We start from the raw sequence: 18,091 nt of genomic DNA on the forward strand, positions 1-18,091 counted from the left end.
AAGTGAAAGAAGTGTCTATGTAAAAAAAGAAAGCATTTGTACTTGACAATAGTTGCATGTATTGAGTAGAGGATCAAAGTTGATTTTATACTAGTTTATAGTTTATGATACTTCAGTAGTGATTTTGATGTTCGTTCATTAATAAGTGGCAACAGATGTAAAGGTATGAGATTTTCCATAGCTTTACCAGTAATACCTTTGCTTGAAGTTAGTGGACTGCTTGGAAGCTCTCATACTTTAGTAGACATAAATAAACAAGTGTGAGGGATAAATTCAACTTACTGAATTAAAGTTACCTCTATTTGGAGTAATTGTTTCTTTAGATTATGCTCTGTAGTTATTCAGTTTGTTGGTCTGAGGTATTCCTGTTGAACTTCTTGGCACTGAGTTTGGTCAAGTGACACCTGATGTCACTGCAACTGCAACAAAGAGATGTATATGTCGTATGCTGCTCCAAGGAAAATTAATCACCCAAACATCCAACAGACAGAAACGTCAACTACATTGATGTTTTTGTAATGACGTTCACTAATATGTTGGACGCAGAGTGAGTTAGAGTCCATTACTGTACGATAAGAAAATATTATATTTTCGGGAGATGAGGCCCCACAGCTCTTATATAGCTGAAGAACGCCGTATTATCTCCTTGAGCAGTTGTTAAAATACATACTTTACTTATCCTGTGCAATCAGTTTCAGTTGTCTGGCCATTATCAAGTTCATAAAAGTATTTACAGCATCATGTTAGGCAAAATAATGACTTTATGGTTCGTCTATCACGATCCTAAGAATAACTTTATGAATCTGATGATGGTCAGTTGACTGATACTGGTTGTATCGTATAAATAAAGAATTTTATCTGTAGATCAAGGCTATAATACGAGATTTTTCAAAGAAATTATTAAATTGATGAAAAGCTCTAGGGTTTCCAGCCGAGAGGTAGTGTTATAAAACAGCGACATTTCAATAAGTGACATACTCGTCATGTTCTGGCAAAGTGTCGAGATACTGCGGATACCATCCTGCATATATCTGCAGTATACCCCCTTCACGTGGTTCTGGGATGCTGGATGCCAAGAGGCCGGTGGGCCAGGTCGGGGGTTAAGTCGCAGTGCTGGAGGTAGTGGGCGTGTCGTCTGCGTCTCTGTCAAATCCAGCCCTGTCTCCCTAGGAGGACGGTGGTGGGGGCGCCCTCGATGAATTGCTGCTATCTTTGGATTCCATTTCGCTCTCTGTTAGTATTCTTCTGTAGTGGTTAATAAAAAAGAAAAAGAGAAGAAAAGAAAAGGTTGAAAATGTGGGAAGAAATGGTGAATAAAAAGGGGGTTTTAAAATCGTTAATGACCGTGAAAAAGGGAAAGAATGAAATGCAAATGGAACCTCGTATTACAGAAAAGCTATCGGACTTCGTGATTTGGAAAAGCCTATGTTGGGGTGGTCCTTGTGGCGTTTCTGATCAAAGTCAAACCAATTCCCACTACAAAATTATTTGAAAGAGAACAGAGAATAACAAACTGTGATTAACAGGGGGAAATGGCGTAGATTTCTGCATGAAAAAGTCGTAGCTGCTCCAAAACCTTGCAGTAAACTTCATCGTCCAGGAATTACTAATGTCTACGAATTAAAACCATCTTGATATTGAATGCAATGCATTTTACGGCTGCTTCCATTCTCCAAATTTCATACAAGCTTCCAAAATACAATATGTCTGCACATCAATAAGTTTTTACGTCTTAATCAGACCATGACTAACGAAAAATTTTTTACGTCTAAATCATACCAAGACTAGCGAATAAGTGGTGCTAAGCCTCCGCTCTCAAGAGACAAGAGCGTGTAGAAAACAAAAAGAGTTACAATTTTTGTACCTTCATTTTCTTATAAACATTTTCTCTGCCGTCGAGCGCTCCTACAGCTGCGACGGTATAATTTATATCTGAGGGAACGAGTGTAGCGCGGCGAAATTCAAAGTCCCGCTACGCTTTGTTTACTAGATTCTCGTAAATCCGAATTTCGATGGACTCTTTATGGGACTCTCTCAATAGCCAGTGGCGTGGCAGAGCACCTTGGTATTCTCAAAGTCTGATGTGAAATCTTCATTGATGCTGTGTTCTGGGGAGATCACATCGCAGATATAAGTACGACGGTATCCGCAAAATCCCAGCATTTCGCCAGAAGATGATGAGTAGGTCACTCGACGAAACGTCACGATTTTATAGTATTGCAAACCGGCTGCAATCCAAACAGCTTTTCATGAAGTCTATATGTTGGAAAAGTCTACATTCACATAAAATATCCAAAAGTTGTTGAACTAATCCTTTAGTACAATTGCGAACTACTGTATCAATTAAGTAAGGAGTATGTGTTGGGGATCTGTGTAATTTTACTGAAAGCAGAAGCGTTTGACATCCATATTATTTCTTTGCAGCAAATTACATATTTACAAGTGATATTACTTTTGTTCTTCCTGAACTGCTCCACACATGCCTTGGCAGAACCTCATGCACAATTCCTATGCAGAAGATTCCGGTTGCGTGTAATCTAGAAGCCCAGGAAACAGGATAACGAAGATTTCAGTGCCAAGATCGATGCAAATTCTAATATACAGGTTACGTATACAACACAGGTCTTGTAAATGGCAACTAATATAACCATTCATGTTTCCATTTGAGTTTCAGTAAAAATTTACAATTGCAGTTAGGCTCATATAGACTTGTTTTTATCATTATTTTACATAATTCTGCTTTGACAGACATATCCGAGGTATATGCTTGACAGCAGTTCCTGAATTCAATTTCCCAAGTTGTTTGTTTCTTGGATATCAGGTCGACAAACGACACAGAAGTCACTGACAGAAATGCACTGTAAATAAAACAGATGAACACATAAACAACGCAATCAGAGAACTAAGTATTTACAACATACTACTGAACTATATTTTTAACTAACATAATGTGGACCTGTTTGGCGAGGACGCTGAATGTCAGCATCACAGAAGTGCCAGGGACCTAGATACTGGGAGCAGTTCGCCAATTGCAAGATTCTGCTCTTTCAATTGCAATCAAGACTTTAATAAAACGGCATAGGTAATGTTAATCGGAACACAGGGAGGAGTTGTGCTCTAAATAACAATGATTTATTCGTTCTTAACATCACATAGGTGCTACAGAAGAATGCTGAAGATTAGATGGGTAGATCACATAACTAATGAGGAGGTATTGAATAGAATTGGGGAGAAGAGGAGTTTGTGGCACAACTTGGCAAGAAGAAGGGACCGGTTGGTATGACATGTTCTGAGGCATCAAGGGATCACAAATTTAGCATTGGAGGGCAGCGTGGAGGGTAAAAATCGTAGAGGGAGACCAAGAGATGAATACACCAAGCAGATTCAGAAGTATATAGGTTACAGTAAGTACTGGGAGATGAAAAAGCTTGCATAGGATAGAGTAGCATGGAGAGCTGCATCAAACCAGTCTCCGGACTGAAGACAACAACAACAACAACACAACATAACAAAAGGTGGCTAAAGAAACGCCGCAGAAACATTTTTATCTTACAAACGGTTTCACTAAAACCCAGTCTATGGTGAACAAAGTAATCAGCTGGGGATCAACACGCTACACTAACTCGAACTAATCGCTTTGTCTGACTTCATAATGTCAATCAGTGGTGCAGCCCAAAAACTACGCCACTATCAAGCATCTATACTCTACGATTCCATAAAGAAAAATATGGTTCCAAAGAACAGGGTGCTGAGAAGCATATATTGGAGCCCTACTCCGCAGCATCGAATACCTTACCCGTCTGAAGGTGAGGGTGGGACACAACAACGCAGTCGGCGACTGATGTCATGGACAGCGACAATCTGTTATTAAAAGCGCGCGCCCGGAAGGATGCAAATACATAGTGTCATGTTGGGCTTATTCGCAATCCAGGTATTTCCCTATAAGTCTCTGAAGCCCTGGTGGATTATAGTATGCAGGTGAACCCGTTTGTTGGTCTCTCAAACCAATTTGACTCAGCGACACAACTATGCGTGATGGAATACGTCAGACATTTAGACAGCCGACTGAGAACAAATAAGTAAACCCATTCATCACTTGCTGTGTGCGAGATGCAAGAAGCAGTACCTCTGACGGTTCAGATGATGACTGACACAGGCTCTAAGTGACACCCCAGCAAAGGACACAAGTCTCGCCGTTTAGGTAAGGACCTGCTGTTCTTTACTAGTGAAGTGCCAGTACAAGAGTGAGTTCTTCTCTTCGCCCAATATGAGATAGTACAGGCATATCACACAGCCGAATATCTAAGATGAACAGTTTGTATACGCGCCATATATCTGATTGCTTGGATTAATTCAGTTATATTTGTTACATGCAAAAATAATGAAATCTGTCTTTACAAGATAAAACAGTTAATGCGATTACCTCTGATGGAAGAAACTGGCACATGCAGAACTGTTCGTTTATTCAATAAAGTGCAGCATACCTGGACGGTATTTGTTAAGACAATTGTACGACTTGTCAGTGAGTTATTTTTAGGAATAGATAAAGCAATTCAAGCTAATCTTACACAGGTGTGTAAGGAAAGATAGAAACCTTCCCTGACTGTTGCCATCAAACAAAATTTCACCTTTAAAACTTAACATAATAATGTACATGACTTAACAAAGTTATACACAAGTTTCTTCCTCTTCGTGTATAGGCCTTAAAAACTTTTCATGTGAAACCTTCACTAGTTTAGAAACAGTACTTAGTGCTCAAGTGTTGTTTAAGGTGGATACTGTAGCTGCATAACTTGGCGTTCAAAGTGGACAGACTCAGGAATGGTTTAGGCTCTATTTTGCGATATTGCTATCAACATTAGTAACTTTCATGGCTCGTACCTATTAAAAAGTCGTTCCTTGCAGTAAGGGACACATTTAAGAAGGCTTATAAAATAGTAATAAGGACAGTGACCTGAATGACAAGGACTATCTCCTTCTTCCATAGCTGCTACTTCCACACATCCTCCATGCAGAGACCACCAAACACCCATATCACTCCAATAACTCCTCTATGGTGAAATAAACAGAATGTTCTGGTTCACTGGAAGCCAACATTTCGATTTCGTGGTAAGATTACTTTTGAATCTTAATGTTAACATTAATTTTATAATCACATTTTAATTGCCATCCCTTAGCTAGGGCAATAACAAAAAATTGTCTTACTAGTACTATAATACAGTGTTAATAGTGACACACCTTATTTCTCCACTATGATTAAGAACTCTGTGCCCAATAAGTAGTTGAAAGTGCAAGATTTTATACCATTCTCTTTGAATACTATATTTCTAGTGTAAAACTTTAATCAGTTAAGAGAGGTCGTTGAACTATTTTTTTTCGTTGATTCCTTTCCTGTATGTATGTCCTGATCAGTTATGCTGTTGACTCTTGTGTCTTCAGTTTCCCTTATTTGTATTTTCTGTCATTCCATGTTGTCACCTATTGTAATGGGTAGGCATGTTGTTGCATTGGTTACTGTTGTTGATACTGCTACTAATTTGCCATCTTTTCAGTTGGCTCTCAACTATGTCTATTTGCTCACAATTTTCCAATAAAGTATTAACTTCATCGCAGACATTTCCCAAAAGTTTGTCTCTTCCCTCTATGGTAAGTGGATGATAAGAACTTGTAACAGAGGTTCTTCTCTCATGGAATCGTCTAAGTATATTGCTCTATTAATATGCCAGTCTATGAACTCTCTGTCACCCTTATAAGAATTATCATTGTGTGGTTTGAAGCATAGACGTTCTAGACATAGCTTTTTTTGCACACCATTTGGATTTGAAAATGACCTCAAAATCTTGCACAGGTTTAAAAATCTAATTTTAATAATCCCCATTGTACTGAGCATCCAGTGATATAGTTTATTAGAAATGTTATTTTAATGTAATCCATACAAGTTTCAGGAAACATACCCTAAAAGATCTCAAAAACAGCATTGTATATCCACTGATAGTGTACTTTAGAAGTTTATGTAAAGTCTATTACTTAATACAGCAGTGAAATTATCGCAAACATTACTTACTGTCTTACTGTATGCTAATAAATCTTCACCCTCTCTCTTTACTTCTTGTTTTGCATATCTTGATTTGAATTACTATTGTTATGTGATACATCTTTTGTATTCTTTATATAATTGTCATTGTAACTAGTTTTAGATCTATCTCATATTACTGTGGTAACTTACAATGCGGATCTAGTCTCAAAAAGGTCCTTAGGTTTGTTCTGTATAGCCTTGTTTCATAGTTCCCTTCCTGCTTTATGTTTCTGCCACCTAGGTTCTAGTTCATTAATGACTAATGATAACACATTTGATACTCTTATTTGTAAACTTTTGTGACATGTCTTTAGTCGACAACAATTATTTCTTTAAAATTTTTACTCCTTGAATTAAATTGTCTTCTTCAGATTTTATTGCACATGGTCTGGTTTACATGTAACTTTTCTTCATCGATTTCTAGTCTTCCATCTAGCCCCAAAACAAGGCTAAATCCTAGATCTAATCAGTTTTGCTGCAAATCTATTCTACCATTAAATGGGGAAGGAAAGTCTCTTAGTTTATTAGCCATGGTACCTAATGCATTCTCAGTCCTTGTAAAATAGTCATCTGTTTGTTTCAGTCAGTTACTGATTTGAGAGAAACTGGTCTAATACAAAGTGTATGAAACCTTCCATGTTTCTGTTTACCTCTACAAAAGACATTTAACATTATTTAATTATGTAGGTAAATATAAAATCCTAGGTGCCTATGCTACTAGGTATATGTCGTTTGTGATTAAACCTCACATTTGAAACTTCCTTGGAGATTAAAATTGTGTGCCAGACCGAGACTCGAACTCAGAACCTTTACCTTTTGCAGGCAAGTGCTCTACCAACTGAGCTACCCAAGCAGGACTTACACCCCGTCTTCACAGCTTTACTTCCGCCAGTACCTTGTCTCCTACCTTCCAAACTTTACAGAAGCTATCCCGCAAACCATGCAAGACTAGCACTCCTGAAAAAAGGAGCACTTGCCCGCAAAAGGCAAAGGTCCCGAGTTCAAGTGTCGGTCTGACACACAGTTTTAATCTGCCAGAAAGTTTCATATCAGCACACACTCCGCTGCAGAGCGAAAACCTCATTCCGGAAACATCCCCTAGGCTGTGGCTAAGCCATGTCTCCACGATATCCTTTAGTTCAGGAGTGCTAGTCTTGCATGCATAAAAAGTTCTTGGTTTACTTGCCGCATCAAATTTGGATAACATCCCAAGCTTTCGATGACTGTCAGTTTTATCCCTGACGAAGATGACGGAGGTAGTCATCAAAAGCTTTGGACGTTATCCAAATTTGATGCGGCAAGTAAACCGAGTACTTTCTATGCAAGGACTTTGTTGCGAAAGACTTCGTAATCATACTAATCTTGCATGGTTTGCAGAAGAGCTTCTGTAAAGTTGGAAGGTAGGAGACGAGGTACTGACGGAAGCAAAGCTGTGAGGACGGGGCGTGAGTCGTGCTTGGGTAGCTCAGTTGGTAGAACACTTGCCCGCAAAAGGCAAAGTCCCGAGTTCGAGTCTCGGTATGGCACACAGTTTTAATCTGCCAGGAAGTTTCATGTCAGTGCACACTCCGCTGAAGAGTGAAAACCTCATTCTGGAAACCTCACATACGTTTTCACATCAAATTGTCATCAAAATGTGTGTACTGTCCGTTTGAAAGTCGCTGAATATATCATAAACACCTTTCTGGTCAGAACTACCTGCACAGTACACTGTAAAAGGAAGTACTCAAACTGGATTAAATTCACAGTGGGTATAAAAATGGACTCACTGGATTTAAATCAAACTGGGTATGTACTTGTCTCATTGTGTTGTGTTGATGGGTGCTGCTGCCAATATGTAGTACAGCTGATGCAGTCTGTCGTTAGTGCTGCTGTCTTGTAGTGATGCACTACGCTCCAAACCTGCCAACTGACAGCCCTCATTGAACTGCCCAAAACACTGGATGCAGTAGTGCAATTGGTTGTCTCGCTGATTTGTTCTTCAGTGATGAGATTTGCAAACAGTATAAGTGTAGCTCAGTATCTTCCAAATCTAGGTTGGTTAGATCAGTTTACACTTATTTCTTTAACTACACAAAATATCAAATACTGTCGAATTGTCTGGTCACAGTGCTGGAGATTTGGCAGGGACATAAAGATATAAGTTGCACCCTGAGCTTGAATTTTCACTCATTGCATTTGACATTTCGCTATTTTTCCCATAATGTTATGGTTAGATGCCACTGTAGTTTTTGGTAAGGGCCCAAGGGCCAGATTACACAGGCCAACGAAAAAATTTTTTTGAAAAACCTTTTTTACTTTGATAGCTGATCTTTATAGATTTTTATAAGCTGAATCCGAATCTAGCTTTAGTTTTTTTCTATCGCCCATAGTTTTCGAGCAATGTTTTTTTTTATTACATAGTATAAAAATCCTATGCTATAGGGTAAATGAGGAAATGAAAGAAATGTTTCATTACAACGTAAGCATGGTTTGTATTTACAGTAAGCTACTTTAAACAACGATATCTGCTAACAGGCGTTTCAATTGTCAGCTGGAATTGGTTTGTATTTTCTTCCTCTTTTTTCATTGAAGTTTTTCTTGTGGAGCTTTTTCTACGATGAGTTGCTTGCTGAACTTCTTGGTGAGGTAACCAACAGTAGTTCCCCATCATGTTGGTGTTCCAGCGGCCTTGGTAGCGTTTTTTCATCTCTTTAATGTCCTGCTGAAAACGCTCTCCTTTTTCCTCACTAACATCTCCCATACAGTGAAATTTCAGACTCATTAAACATCCTAAAGTTTTACGCTGTTTAACGATGTAGCTATAATAGAAACACATTCTTGTAACGACTTGTTTGAATGATACCCATCCTTCTTTCTCGTTTAAAGTCATTGTGGAATCAAAGGTAACATAAAATATCAATTTTATAATGTCAGGTCCAACAAAGACGCCTTCTCCTAACTTTATATGTAGAGGTGGTAGGAGTACATTTTTTGGATCTACAAGGTTTGTGTATAGAATGTTCTTCTCACTAGGTTTTAAAGACTCCCTCACAGGCCAGTTCTTTCTGCACCAATGTTGATTCCTAGCCCTACTGTCCCATTCACACAAGAGACATGGAAATATGGTAAAGCCACCTTGCTGACCAAGGAGCATGCATGTTACTTTTAGATCGTCACAAATCATCCAACCATGAGCAGAATAGCATATTTCGTTTATTACTATTTCCAGGTTGTCACAGCTTTCTTTCATATGTGCAGAATGTGCAACAAGTATAGATGCATACATGTTACCATTGTGTAATAAAATAGCCTTTAAACTAGTTTTGGATAATCAATAATGAGCCTCCAGTCTTCGTTTTTGTATTCAGTACCAAACTCGTTCATCAGACTGGGAATGCCTGAGCAGTATACTAAATCAACTTCTTGTTGAAAAAACTTGGAAAATTGCTGCTCTCTCTTTCTGTAGATGTATATGCTGGTTCCAACCGCCAATAAAGTCTTTTCTTTTAATCTAGTGCCAAGCAATTCAGCTTTTTTTTTTCATTGTGCCCAAATCCCTAACCAAATCGTTAAGCCTGGTATGAGTAAACAATTTATGCGCTAGACTTTCTGCATTATAATGCAATTCATCATCATCTGGTTCATCTAAATCAGATTGCACAGCAGAAAATACTTCAGGAACCGGCAAATCTACACTGTGCCCTACTGGTCAGATGGCAGACGGAAGATTAGGGTAGCTTATTACCTTCTTGTTGAATTATGACTAGTAATATCAACACTACAAAAGAAGTAATCATTGGAATGATTTCTTGCCTCCCTCCATACCACAGGAAAAGCAAATTTAAAGCCTTTTTTCTCTTTTTTGGACCATTTTGTCAGATCTTCAACATACACCTAACATAGCTTATCTGGCGCCAGAGTATAAGAGATAAACCTTTTTTACAAAGTCTGTAGTGTTTCTTTGGTGATTTTTAATCACAAATTCACTCCAAATGACACGAAAACTGTCAGCAGAGATTTACAACCACGATTAGACATTTTACCGACATAAACAAAACACACAAAAATAGAATCGACCTCTCTTGCAAGCAAATGTTTTTCAGCGAAGCTACCATTATCATCTACATTCATTACACCTCCTTTTTAAATTATTTTAACTACATAAAAGCTGTAAAATTCTTTAAAAAATCGATTAATTTAATACATTTAACTGTAAAATACGAAAAAATGGTGAGTGATAGAGTTTTTTTAGTATCATATTTGGATTTCCCAGCCTAAAAAGCGTAAGTATAAGGTATTTTCAGCAAAAAAAATTTCCATTGTTGGTATGTGTTATAGATCCCAGTAGCAAGTGCAGGGTACTGTTTAACTGAGCATAATCCTCCATTCAGTGAGTTACACCAAGTAGTTCGTAGGGTTTGTCATAAAACGTGCATTATGTCAGGCAGTGCCAAGAATGAACCTGTCTCAGGCCTGGGAAACTCTGCTTACCCTAAAAACTTCTATAATTTTGTAAGAATATGCCAGTGAAGACGTAAGAATTTTTGCTGTAAATAGGAAATACACAGAATAGATATTGTAGGGTAAGAACAATACATGTTACATTTATATTAAAAGTGAAAGACAAGCATTGTGTAGGATTTAAGTTCATGGCTAAGTCAGGAATGTTTTAAGATACAGTCTAGATGTGTGTGGCACCTAGAAAGAACATTGACAAGTATTACTTGGTTTGCTGAAGAAGAAGAAAGCACCTGGCCCAGATAAATTATTGGCATAAATGCCACATCAGTTAGCAGATCAAATTAGTCCACACCTAGCAGTGTTATTAAAAAAATGTCTTCTGCAGTAATGCCAGGAATCTGGAAAATCTGTAATATTAGTATACTGAAAAATGGAGAAGATAATAACTCAAGGGAACTGGACTCTTACAGGTGACACTTCTGTGCCGCCTGGAGGATCACAGACAGGTAGATGAGACGAACCACCTGCAGTGCGGTTTCAATGAAGGGAAATCCATCGACGTTGGGGTAACTCATGCAATGCATACTGTGTAACACTTCAGACAATGAGTGCATTATAGCCATAATGATTGATGTAGCAGGAGCATTCGGTACTTTATGGTGGCCTATCTTGTTTAAGAGAATGAACAAGATGGATTTTTGCAAGTGTCTTTATAAAAGCATGTGACATTATTGCACTGACTGGCGGATGACACTGGAATGCTCCAGAAACAAATGCGTAAAACATTATGAAGGTTGCCCTTAGTTTGTGGTGCAGAATTCTGGGATGTCAGTATAGAACCATTACTGACATAGCTCCTGAAAACAGCACACACTCCAAGCTGCATCATGTAAAAAAATTTGCTACTTATGGTATCTACTAACAAAAGATCTAAATTAGAGGAAAATAGTCTGGAAATATTTGAAATACTTAGTAATTGGTATGCAGAAAATAAATTAACAATAGCAGCACACAAAGCAGGGTATATGTTACTTCATGGAACATTATCAAGACCGAGAAACGCCACAATCAGAATAAATGACCAACCTGTGACCAGGAAAGAAAATTTAAAAAGTCAGATGTTTCATACTCACATAGCAATTGTTTGCCAGAGAGGTATTAAAATCCTGAACAAAATCGCAACAATTGGTCAAAGTAGTATACAGTTGCTTCTAAGTGCAATAATGAGGTATGACAATATTATCTTAATTGTTGTAATGGGCTATGGGCTCTGGAGCCAGAAAAATTAAGACAATGCAGTGTTTTTGATGAGTACAGGGAAGTCTTCTCCTGCATCTGACACATGCATATTAAACAACGTAAACTCAGGCGTTTCTGCTAATACTAGGCCTAGTAACACTGGATGATAATGCAAAAAAAAAGAGATCTGCACAATATTGGCTCGAAAAGAGCGAATGTGATAAGGTGAAGGAGATAGTGTGCACAAGAGCCACACCAAATAACGAAAGAAAGGCGTGCGTTCATAGATAATGGCAAGAACTCCTAGATGGCATAGAAATAAGGAAGAGAACCTATCATTTCCATCATAGCATAAAACAAAGGTTAGAAATGTCGTACATCCTTCTGACCAAGATTACTATACTTACCTGTTGGGACATGGCCCATGTCCCAGGTATTTGCTGAAGATATGACAACACACGACAAACACTTGAGAATATGGAGGAATTTGGACCATAAACCATACCATCTGGGAGCATACCATTACAGAGAACGTTGTAGTCCACAATAGAAATGTCTTTGGCAATGCACCACTCTGTACCTAATAAGGAATGACTAAAGTGCACGCCATTTATGTTGGCGGCCGAGTTTAGGTTCGTTCTGTGCATCAGACGTCACAAAACACAGTCAGCCAATGAACAGAGAACGACATTGCCAGATCTCGACTGCAGTGCAGAGCATGGACGAGTGTCTTCAGTTTTAGAAACGTTCAGTCATAAATAAAGTAATAGAACAAAAGCAATGTCTTGATAGCAGACTTTCTTTTATAGAAAGTTTGAAAGAAGCATTCTTTATACCAATTGCTTCATATTCTATTAATTAATTAAACCAAACAAGCAATAAGACTCCTAATTCAGGCGATAGCAAGGAAAGGTGTTTGTATCAACCACACGAACCGCTTTTTCGCAATAAAGAACAGCGGTAATTGTTTATTTCCTATTGCACTTCGACGAAGCATGAGTAATTCATAATCATACCAACAGTGTTTGTCAGTATTTTGCGTGACGTGTTAGAGTCTTCATGGAGTTCTGCAGCCTGATGAGTTTGCAATAGCGTAACGATTAAGGCGATGGGCTTCTACGCGAAAGGTTATGAGTTCAAACCTTGTGCGAAGCGTATTACTTTAATTATTTAAAAACAATATCGAAGTGCGTTACTTCACGAATTATATTCGTTTGAACGCAATTTTTTGAAATTTCTAGTGTTTTGTCTCTTTATTTAAAATAAAGCCAAACGTGCTCAGTGTAAATAAAACTTTTGTTACAGTCGCGAAAGACGGAATATTTCTCAATATTACATACGACACCTATGTGGTACTTAAATGAGATATTGCTATAGAGTAAGTTTTATATGAAATTTAGATATCTTGTCCACATTTCATTCTCAACATTGTGACAACTAAAATCGACCATACGGAAAGTATGCTCTATGGACTTTTACCTGTGCAAACTCTTCAAATTTTTGTGCAATGGATTACTGTATTTAATGCTGCATAATAACTGCGTTGAACATCGAAACAAAATTAAGTCATTTATGAGGGGAAGGTATCAGTCAAGAAGATGTGTAAAAATCTAATTTTTGGGCCAAATAGTTTTTGTGGAATCGAATGATAAGACTGTCAAAGCAGTCGGAACACGATGTGTCTGCACAGGCGAGCAGTGCAGTGACAAAATCGCGCACTGTGCGGAATGCGGGGAGCACGTCTCTGTAGCAGCGAAAGGGTTAATGAAGCCGTGGTGGCTTTACCTGATGAACTGCGCGCTCCCCCCTAAACGTAAGTTTGCGAACTATACTATACTATGGCGCTGCTTCTTTGGCGCGTGCGTCGCGCGCAACTGGCAACGCAGCAATCTCCCGCGTCTGGGCGGGCATGCGCAAGCCGCCAAGATAAAAGAATTGAACTATAGCTGTGGCAGCCAAAATATCAGTATACGAACAGGAACCCTATGATGATATAAACAAATAGGGGCCAGTCACTGAAACAAAGGTGGTTTTCTTTGTGGCGGGATCTATTTACGAAATTTAAATCACCAACTTTCTCTTCCCAATGCGTAAATATTTTGTTGACACCCACCTATATAGGGAGAAATGATCGTCATAATAAAACAAGAGAAATCAGAGCTCGAACGGATATATTTAGGCGTTCCTTTTTCTTACGCGCCATTCGAGAGTGGAATGGTAGAGAAGTAGTACGAAAATAGTTCTATGAACCCCCTGTCGTGTCCTTAAGAGTGAATTGCAGAGTAACCATGTAAACGTAGATGCAGATGTATATGAAAGCAAAATAGGTTAGGAAAATTTTTAGTGTCTTAACCTTTGATGTCTGTTATCTCTTAAGTTATTTATTTTCAAGTAATTATAATAATGTTCTTGGGAAGTTGGGAGTGTCTGTTTTCAAATGAGAGTTAACAATGCCTCCTCTGTTGCTTATTTGCTCACAATGTTTTACGATTATTTGACGTTGCTGTAGCTTTAATTAGCTATAACATTTAACTACTCAGGCTCCTAGTTAAACCAAGTACATCAGTCAGGAAGATAAATATAAGTAAGTGAGGTATAAGTTTAAATGAGACTTTACATTAATAACGAATTTACATATTCCTGTACATATGGCATATTATGCTTGTACCACATCACATATAGAATGAAAAATGAAAAGAGTTTAATTACTGTTGGCAGCAGGAAACCTATCATATAGCTTAAATCCTTTTGCTATGTCTCACTGCCCCCTCACTGGATTAAAGAGCTAGTCACTGACAAGGAACGTCCTGGTTAATTCCAATTTTGAGACATTTGTCCAGAAACAGAAAAATAGCCTCATCATTACACTTTAAAGCAATTTTCCAATGTTCTATCTTAAGCTAATTTTTACCTAATGACCTTCACTGGCCACCGTTTTTATACCATTACTTCACAAAACGTCCAAAGACTGAAGGTCATGTCACTATACAAGATAGCACATGTTTCACATTTCAGTGTTTTTCTTGTAAACATAATTACTTCACTATTCCAATATTAAGTATATTTCACTGACACATGAGCAGTTATGTTTTAGTATAAATTTTAGTTTTAAATTGCAAATCTGAATATAAACTTAATGTTACTTGCAATTGCAAGATAAAACAAATAGGTTAATTGGTACATCCAACATTAGAAGTGTGTTGTTATTATTGATTCTGCAACTGTCACTGGATTGTCGTTATTCTTTTTCTGATATTTTGTGCCTTGTATACTATCGTCAATTCATATATATCACTTCATTCATTCACTGTCAGGACCACATTTATAGCATAAACAGCTGTCAAAATCTTCTTCAGGCCTATTTTGTGAGTCATTATTTGTGTTCTTACTTTTGACCATCGACATGTTGGTGTTCAGCAATTTTATATGGCACAAAATGACAATCGTATTTCCTGCATTAGTACAACCTAAATTCTTATAACTAAACCCTCAAATAAACAATCTTTCTTATTTGATACACATCTGTTGCTCCTTAAGGACATATTAAATTGATAATATAATTCGAGAATGAAAATTTACAGTTACATATGCAGAAAATTTGAAAGTAAATGGAAGATGTTTTATTTATTCGTTTGATCTCTTCTTAAATATGACCCCTTAACTTACTTACTGGTATTTATGTTACTAAAATTCTCAGCATTTTGTTACTGTCAGAAAATAATAATACTACTTGAGATGTAAACAGTATAGTGTCATTGAAATGATCTTGGCAGCAGTTTATATTCAAAAGTCATTACATAAATTAGTCTAACAGATAATTGGGTTACAATATTTCTCAAGAGACAGTATCATTATCGTTATTCCTCATGTAAAATACCAAACTATTACTGATCACATTATTGTACTTCTAATTAATTTCTCAGTAAGTTGCCTCATATTACTTAGATGGTTCTTTACAACAAAAGGATATTCTCTTGCACATCATCACACCTGACTATTTATCGATGCCTGTTACTCCACTTTTCCTTACAAACATATCGACTGAAGAAGTGCATTTGCAAAAGAAGTTGCTACAAAGTCAGGGTCCCTATCAGTCGATCCTTCACATATACCTCAAAATATTCCATTATCTTGTTGATTTGTTAATCTTCACGTTTCTTTGATTCATATACCCTTTTACATTTCATCAGTTCATTATTGTATGGTTCTCCATTACATACTTTGTTACTGCTTCACATAAATCATTGCCTCATTAACCAAATATCAAACTCCCTCGTTTACTTCTTCACAATAAATGACTGTGCTGAATGGCACTCAACATCATCAAACCATATTATTGACAAGAACTTACCTTCTTCTACATAATGGACCACAGACTAATTTCAGTAAACATTTGAGTTTCTTCACACCAGAACTCCATTACACATTCTGTTTTCAATACAGTTTACTGAAGGAAATCTTATTTACTTTCTCTACAACATCATCTATTTCTGCCTGAAGGGCACAATATGTGCTGCACACTTATTTAAAAAAATGAACTTACATAAGGAAACTGAATTTAATTCTACATCAAACTGAGCCAATGACTTTCTCGATTTTATATAATGATAGTGTTGATACTGGATTACGCATTTTAATGAACGTTTTCACTGCTGCTATGCCATTTTCCATTAGATCTCGTATTTATATTTATATTTTCTCAACAGATTGTGAGAATTATCACTCCCTTATGGTCTGGATAACCTCTTATTTTACATTGCACTTTCAGCCGAAATAAATTCAACATTATTAGCTTAAAATTCCATCCTTCTGGAGTCCCACATCACACAAAAGATTTCTTGATGAACTTTAGTAAGCATTATAAGCATTTCCATTCCCTTATGGTTTTATTTCAACATGCATTAACTTACCAAATTTCTTCATCAAAAGTACTCACTGAAAAATATCGTTACATACATTTGTGAATAGTCAGGACCAACTGTCTTTCTCTACTTGCAAATTAAGTATAGAATAGCCAGAGCATACAGTGAGAAAGGATGGACAGAATCGCTTAGCTTGGGGATCCACTATGCTCAAGATAGTATGTTCACTACAGTATAATGAATCCCTTATCAACTGGTGGATTCACTATGCATCTGAGCTTCTGTTTCACCACCTCTCTTTGAAATGCTAAGTTTATTTTCACCCTTAATTTTCAAAATCTTTGCTGCACCAGTGCAAACACAATAAATTTGCTGTACATCTGACCCCTAGCGAACAGCAAAGAATTTCATGTTTCACATCCACTAAATACAAAAGCAACCATCATTACCAACACATTAAAATTATTGTTTCAACATTTATATTAAACATTACTTTTTGCAAATTTCTCCCTTTACTGTTAACTTCAAAAACTTTCTACACCCATTGGTCTATTTAAATCCTCATCAGTTTGAGATAACTTAAACATAGCCACCACTGGCAACTTCGTTACAGGATTCTTTATTTGAGTAGCATTTTCTTTCCAACAGTATTACATATCGCAACATTACTTGAATTTACATTCACTAATTGTTTTTCATTGCTTTCACTACCAACTACAGACTTCGCACATTATCTTTTAACCAGATTATAATTATCATTTCCACAATTCTTGCATTTATTGCTAATAAACTCAACAGTTTCATTGACAATCTCGTTTACCAATTTTACACAGTCTATTTCAACATTAATTGCATCACTAATTACACTAACAGTTTTCTGATCTACACCAAGACCCGGCACATTAGCGATATTTACATGATCTACCTGAGAAATCAGTTCATTATCCTAATTATGAGAGATTTCTATACCACTAGACCAATATCCATAATAACGCTTTAAAAACTATTGGTCATTACTTCTACACATTCTGCCTCAACATCCACAATTATCATCCTTCACATTAACAACTTTCTGCTCAACAAAGTCATCCATAGTAGTATGACAATTACCTCTTGTTTCACATACATCCCAACACTGTTGGTGAATTATATCTGTTTCCATTTCATTCGTTTATACTACTGCTAATTGGCAAACATTCATACCCCTTTTCCTCAACGAGTTCTTCAGCCTGGCTACTGATTTCAATAAGCACTCAGGTTTCACTACCACATCTACAGTACTCCCAACAGACTGTTCCTCCTTTTCACTCCTATGTTAACTACCAATGACTCTGCTTCTTCCATAACCTTATTTTCCTGTTAAATATCATTTACATTACCAATAGTTTGATTCATTATCTGTGCATATGTCATGTCAATCCTGCTCTTTATTAATTTATTTGCAACTCATTTGCATTCATTTTGCTAATGA

The sequence above is a fragment of the Schistocerca americana genome, chromosome 4 (assembly GCF_021461395.2).
Source record: "Schistocerca americana isolate TAMUIC-IGC-003095 chromosome 4, iqSchAmer2.1, whole genome shotgun sequence".
Classification (NCBI taxonomy): Eukaryota; Metazoa; Arthropoda; class Insecta; order Orthoptera; family Acrididae; genus Schistocerca; species Schistocerca americana.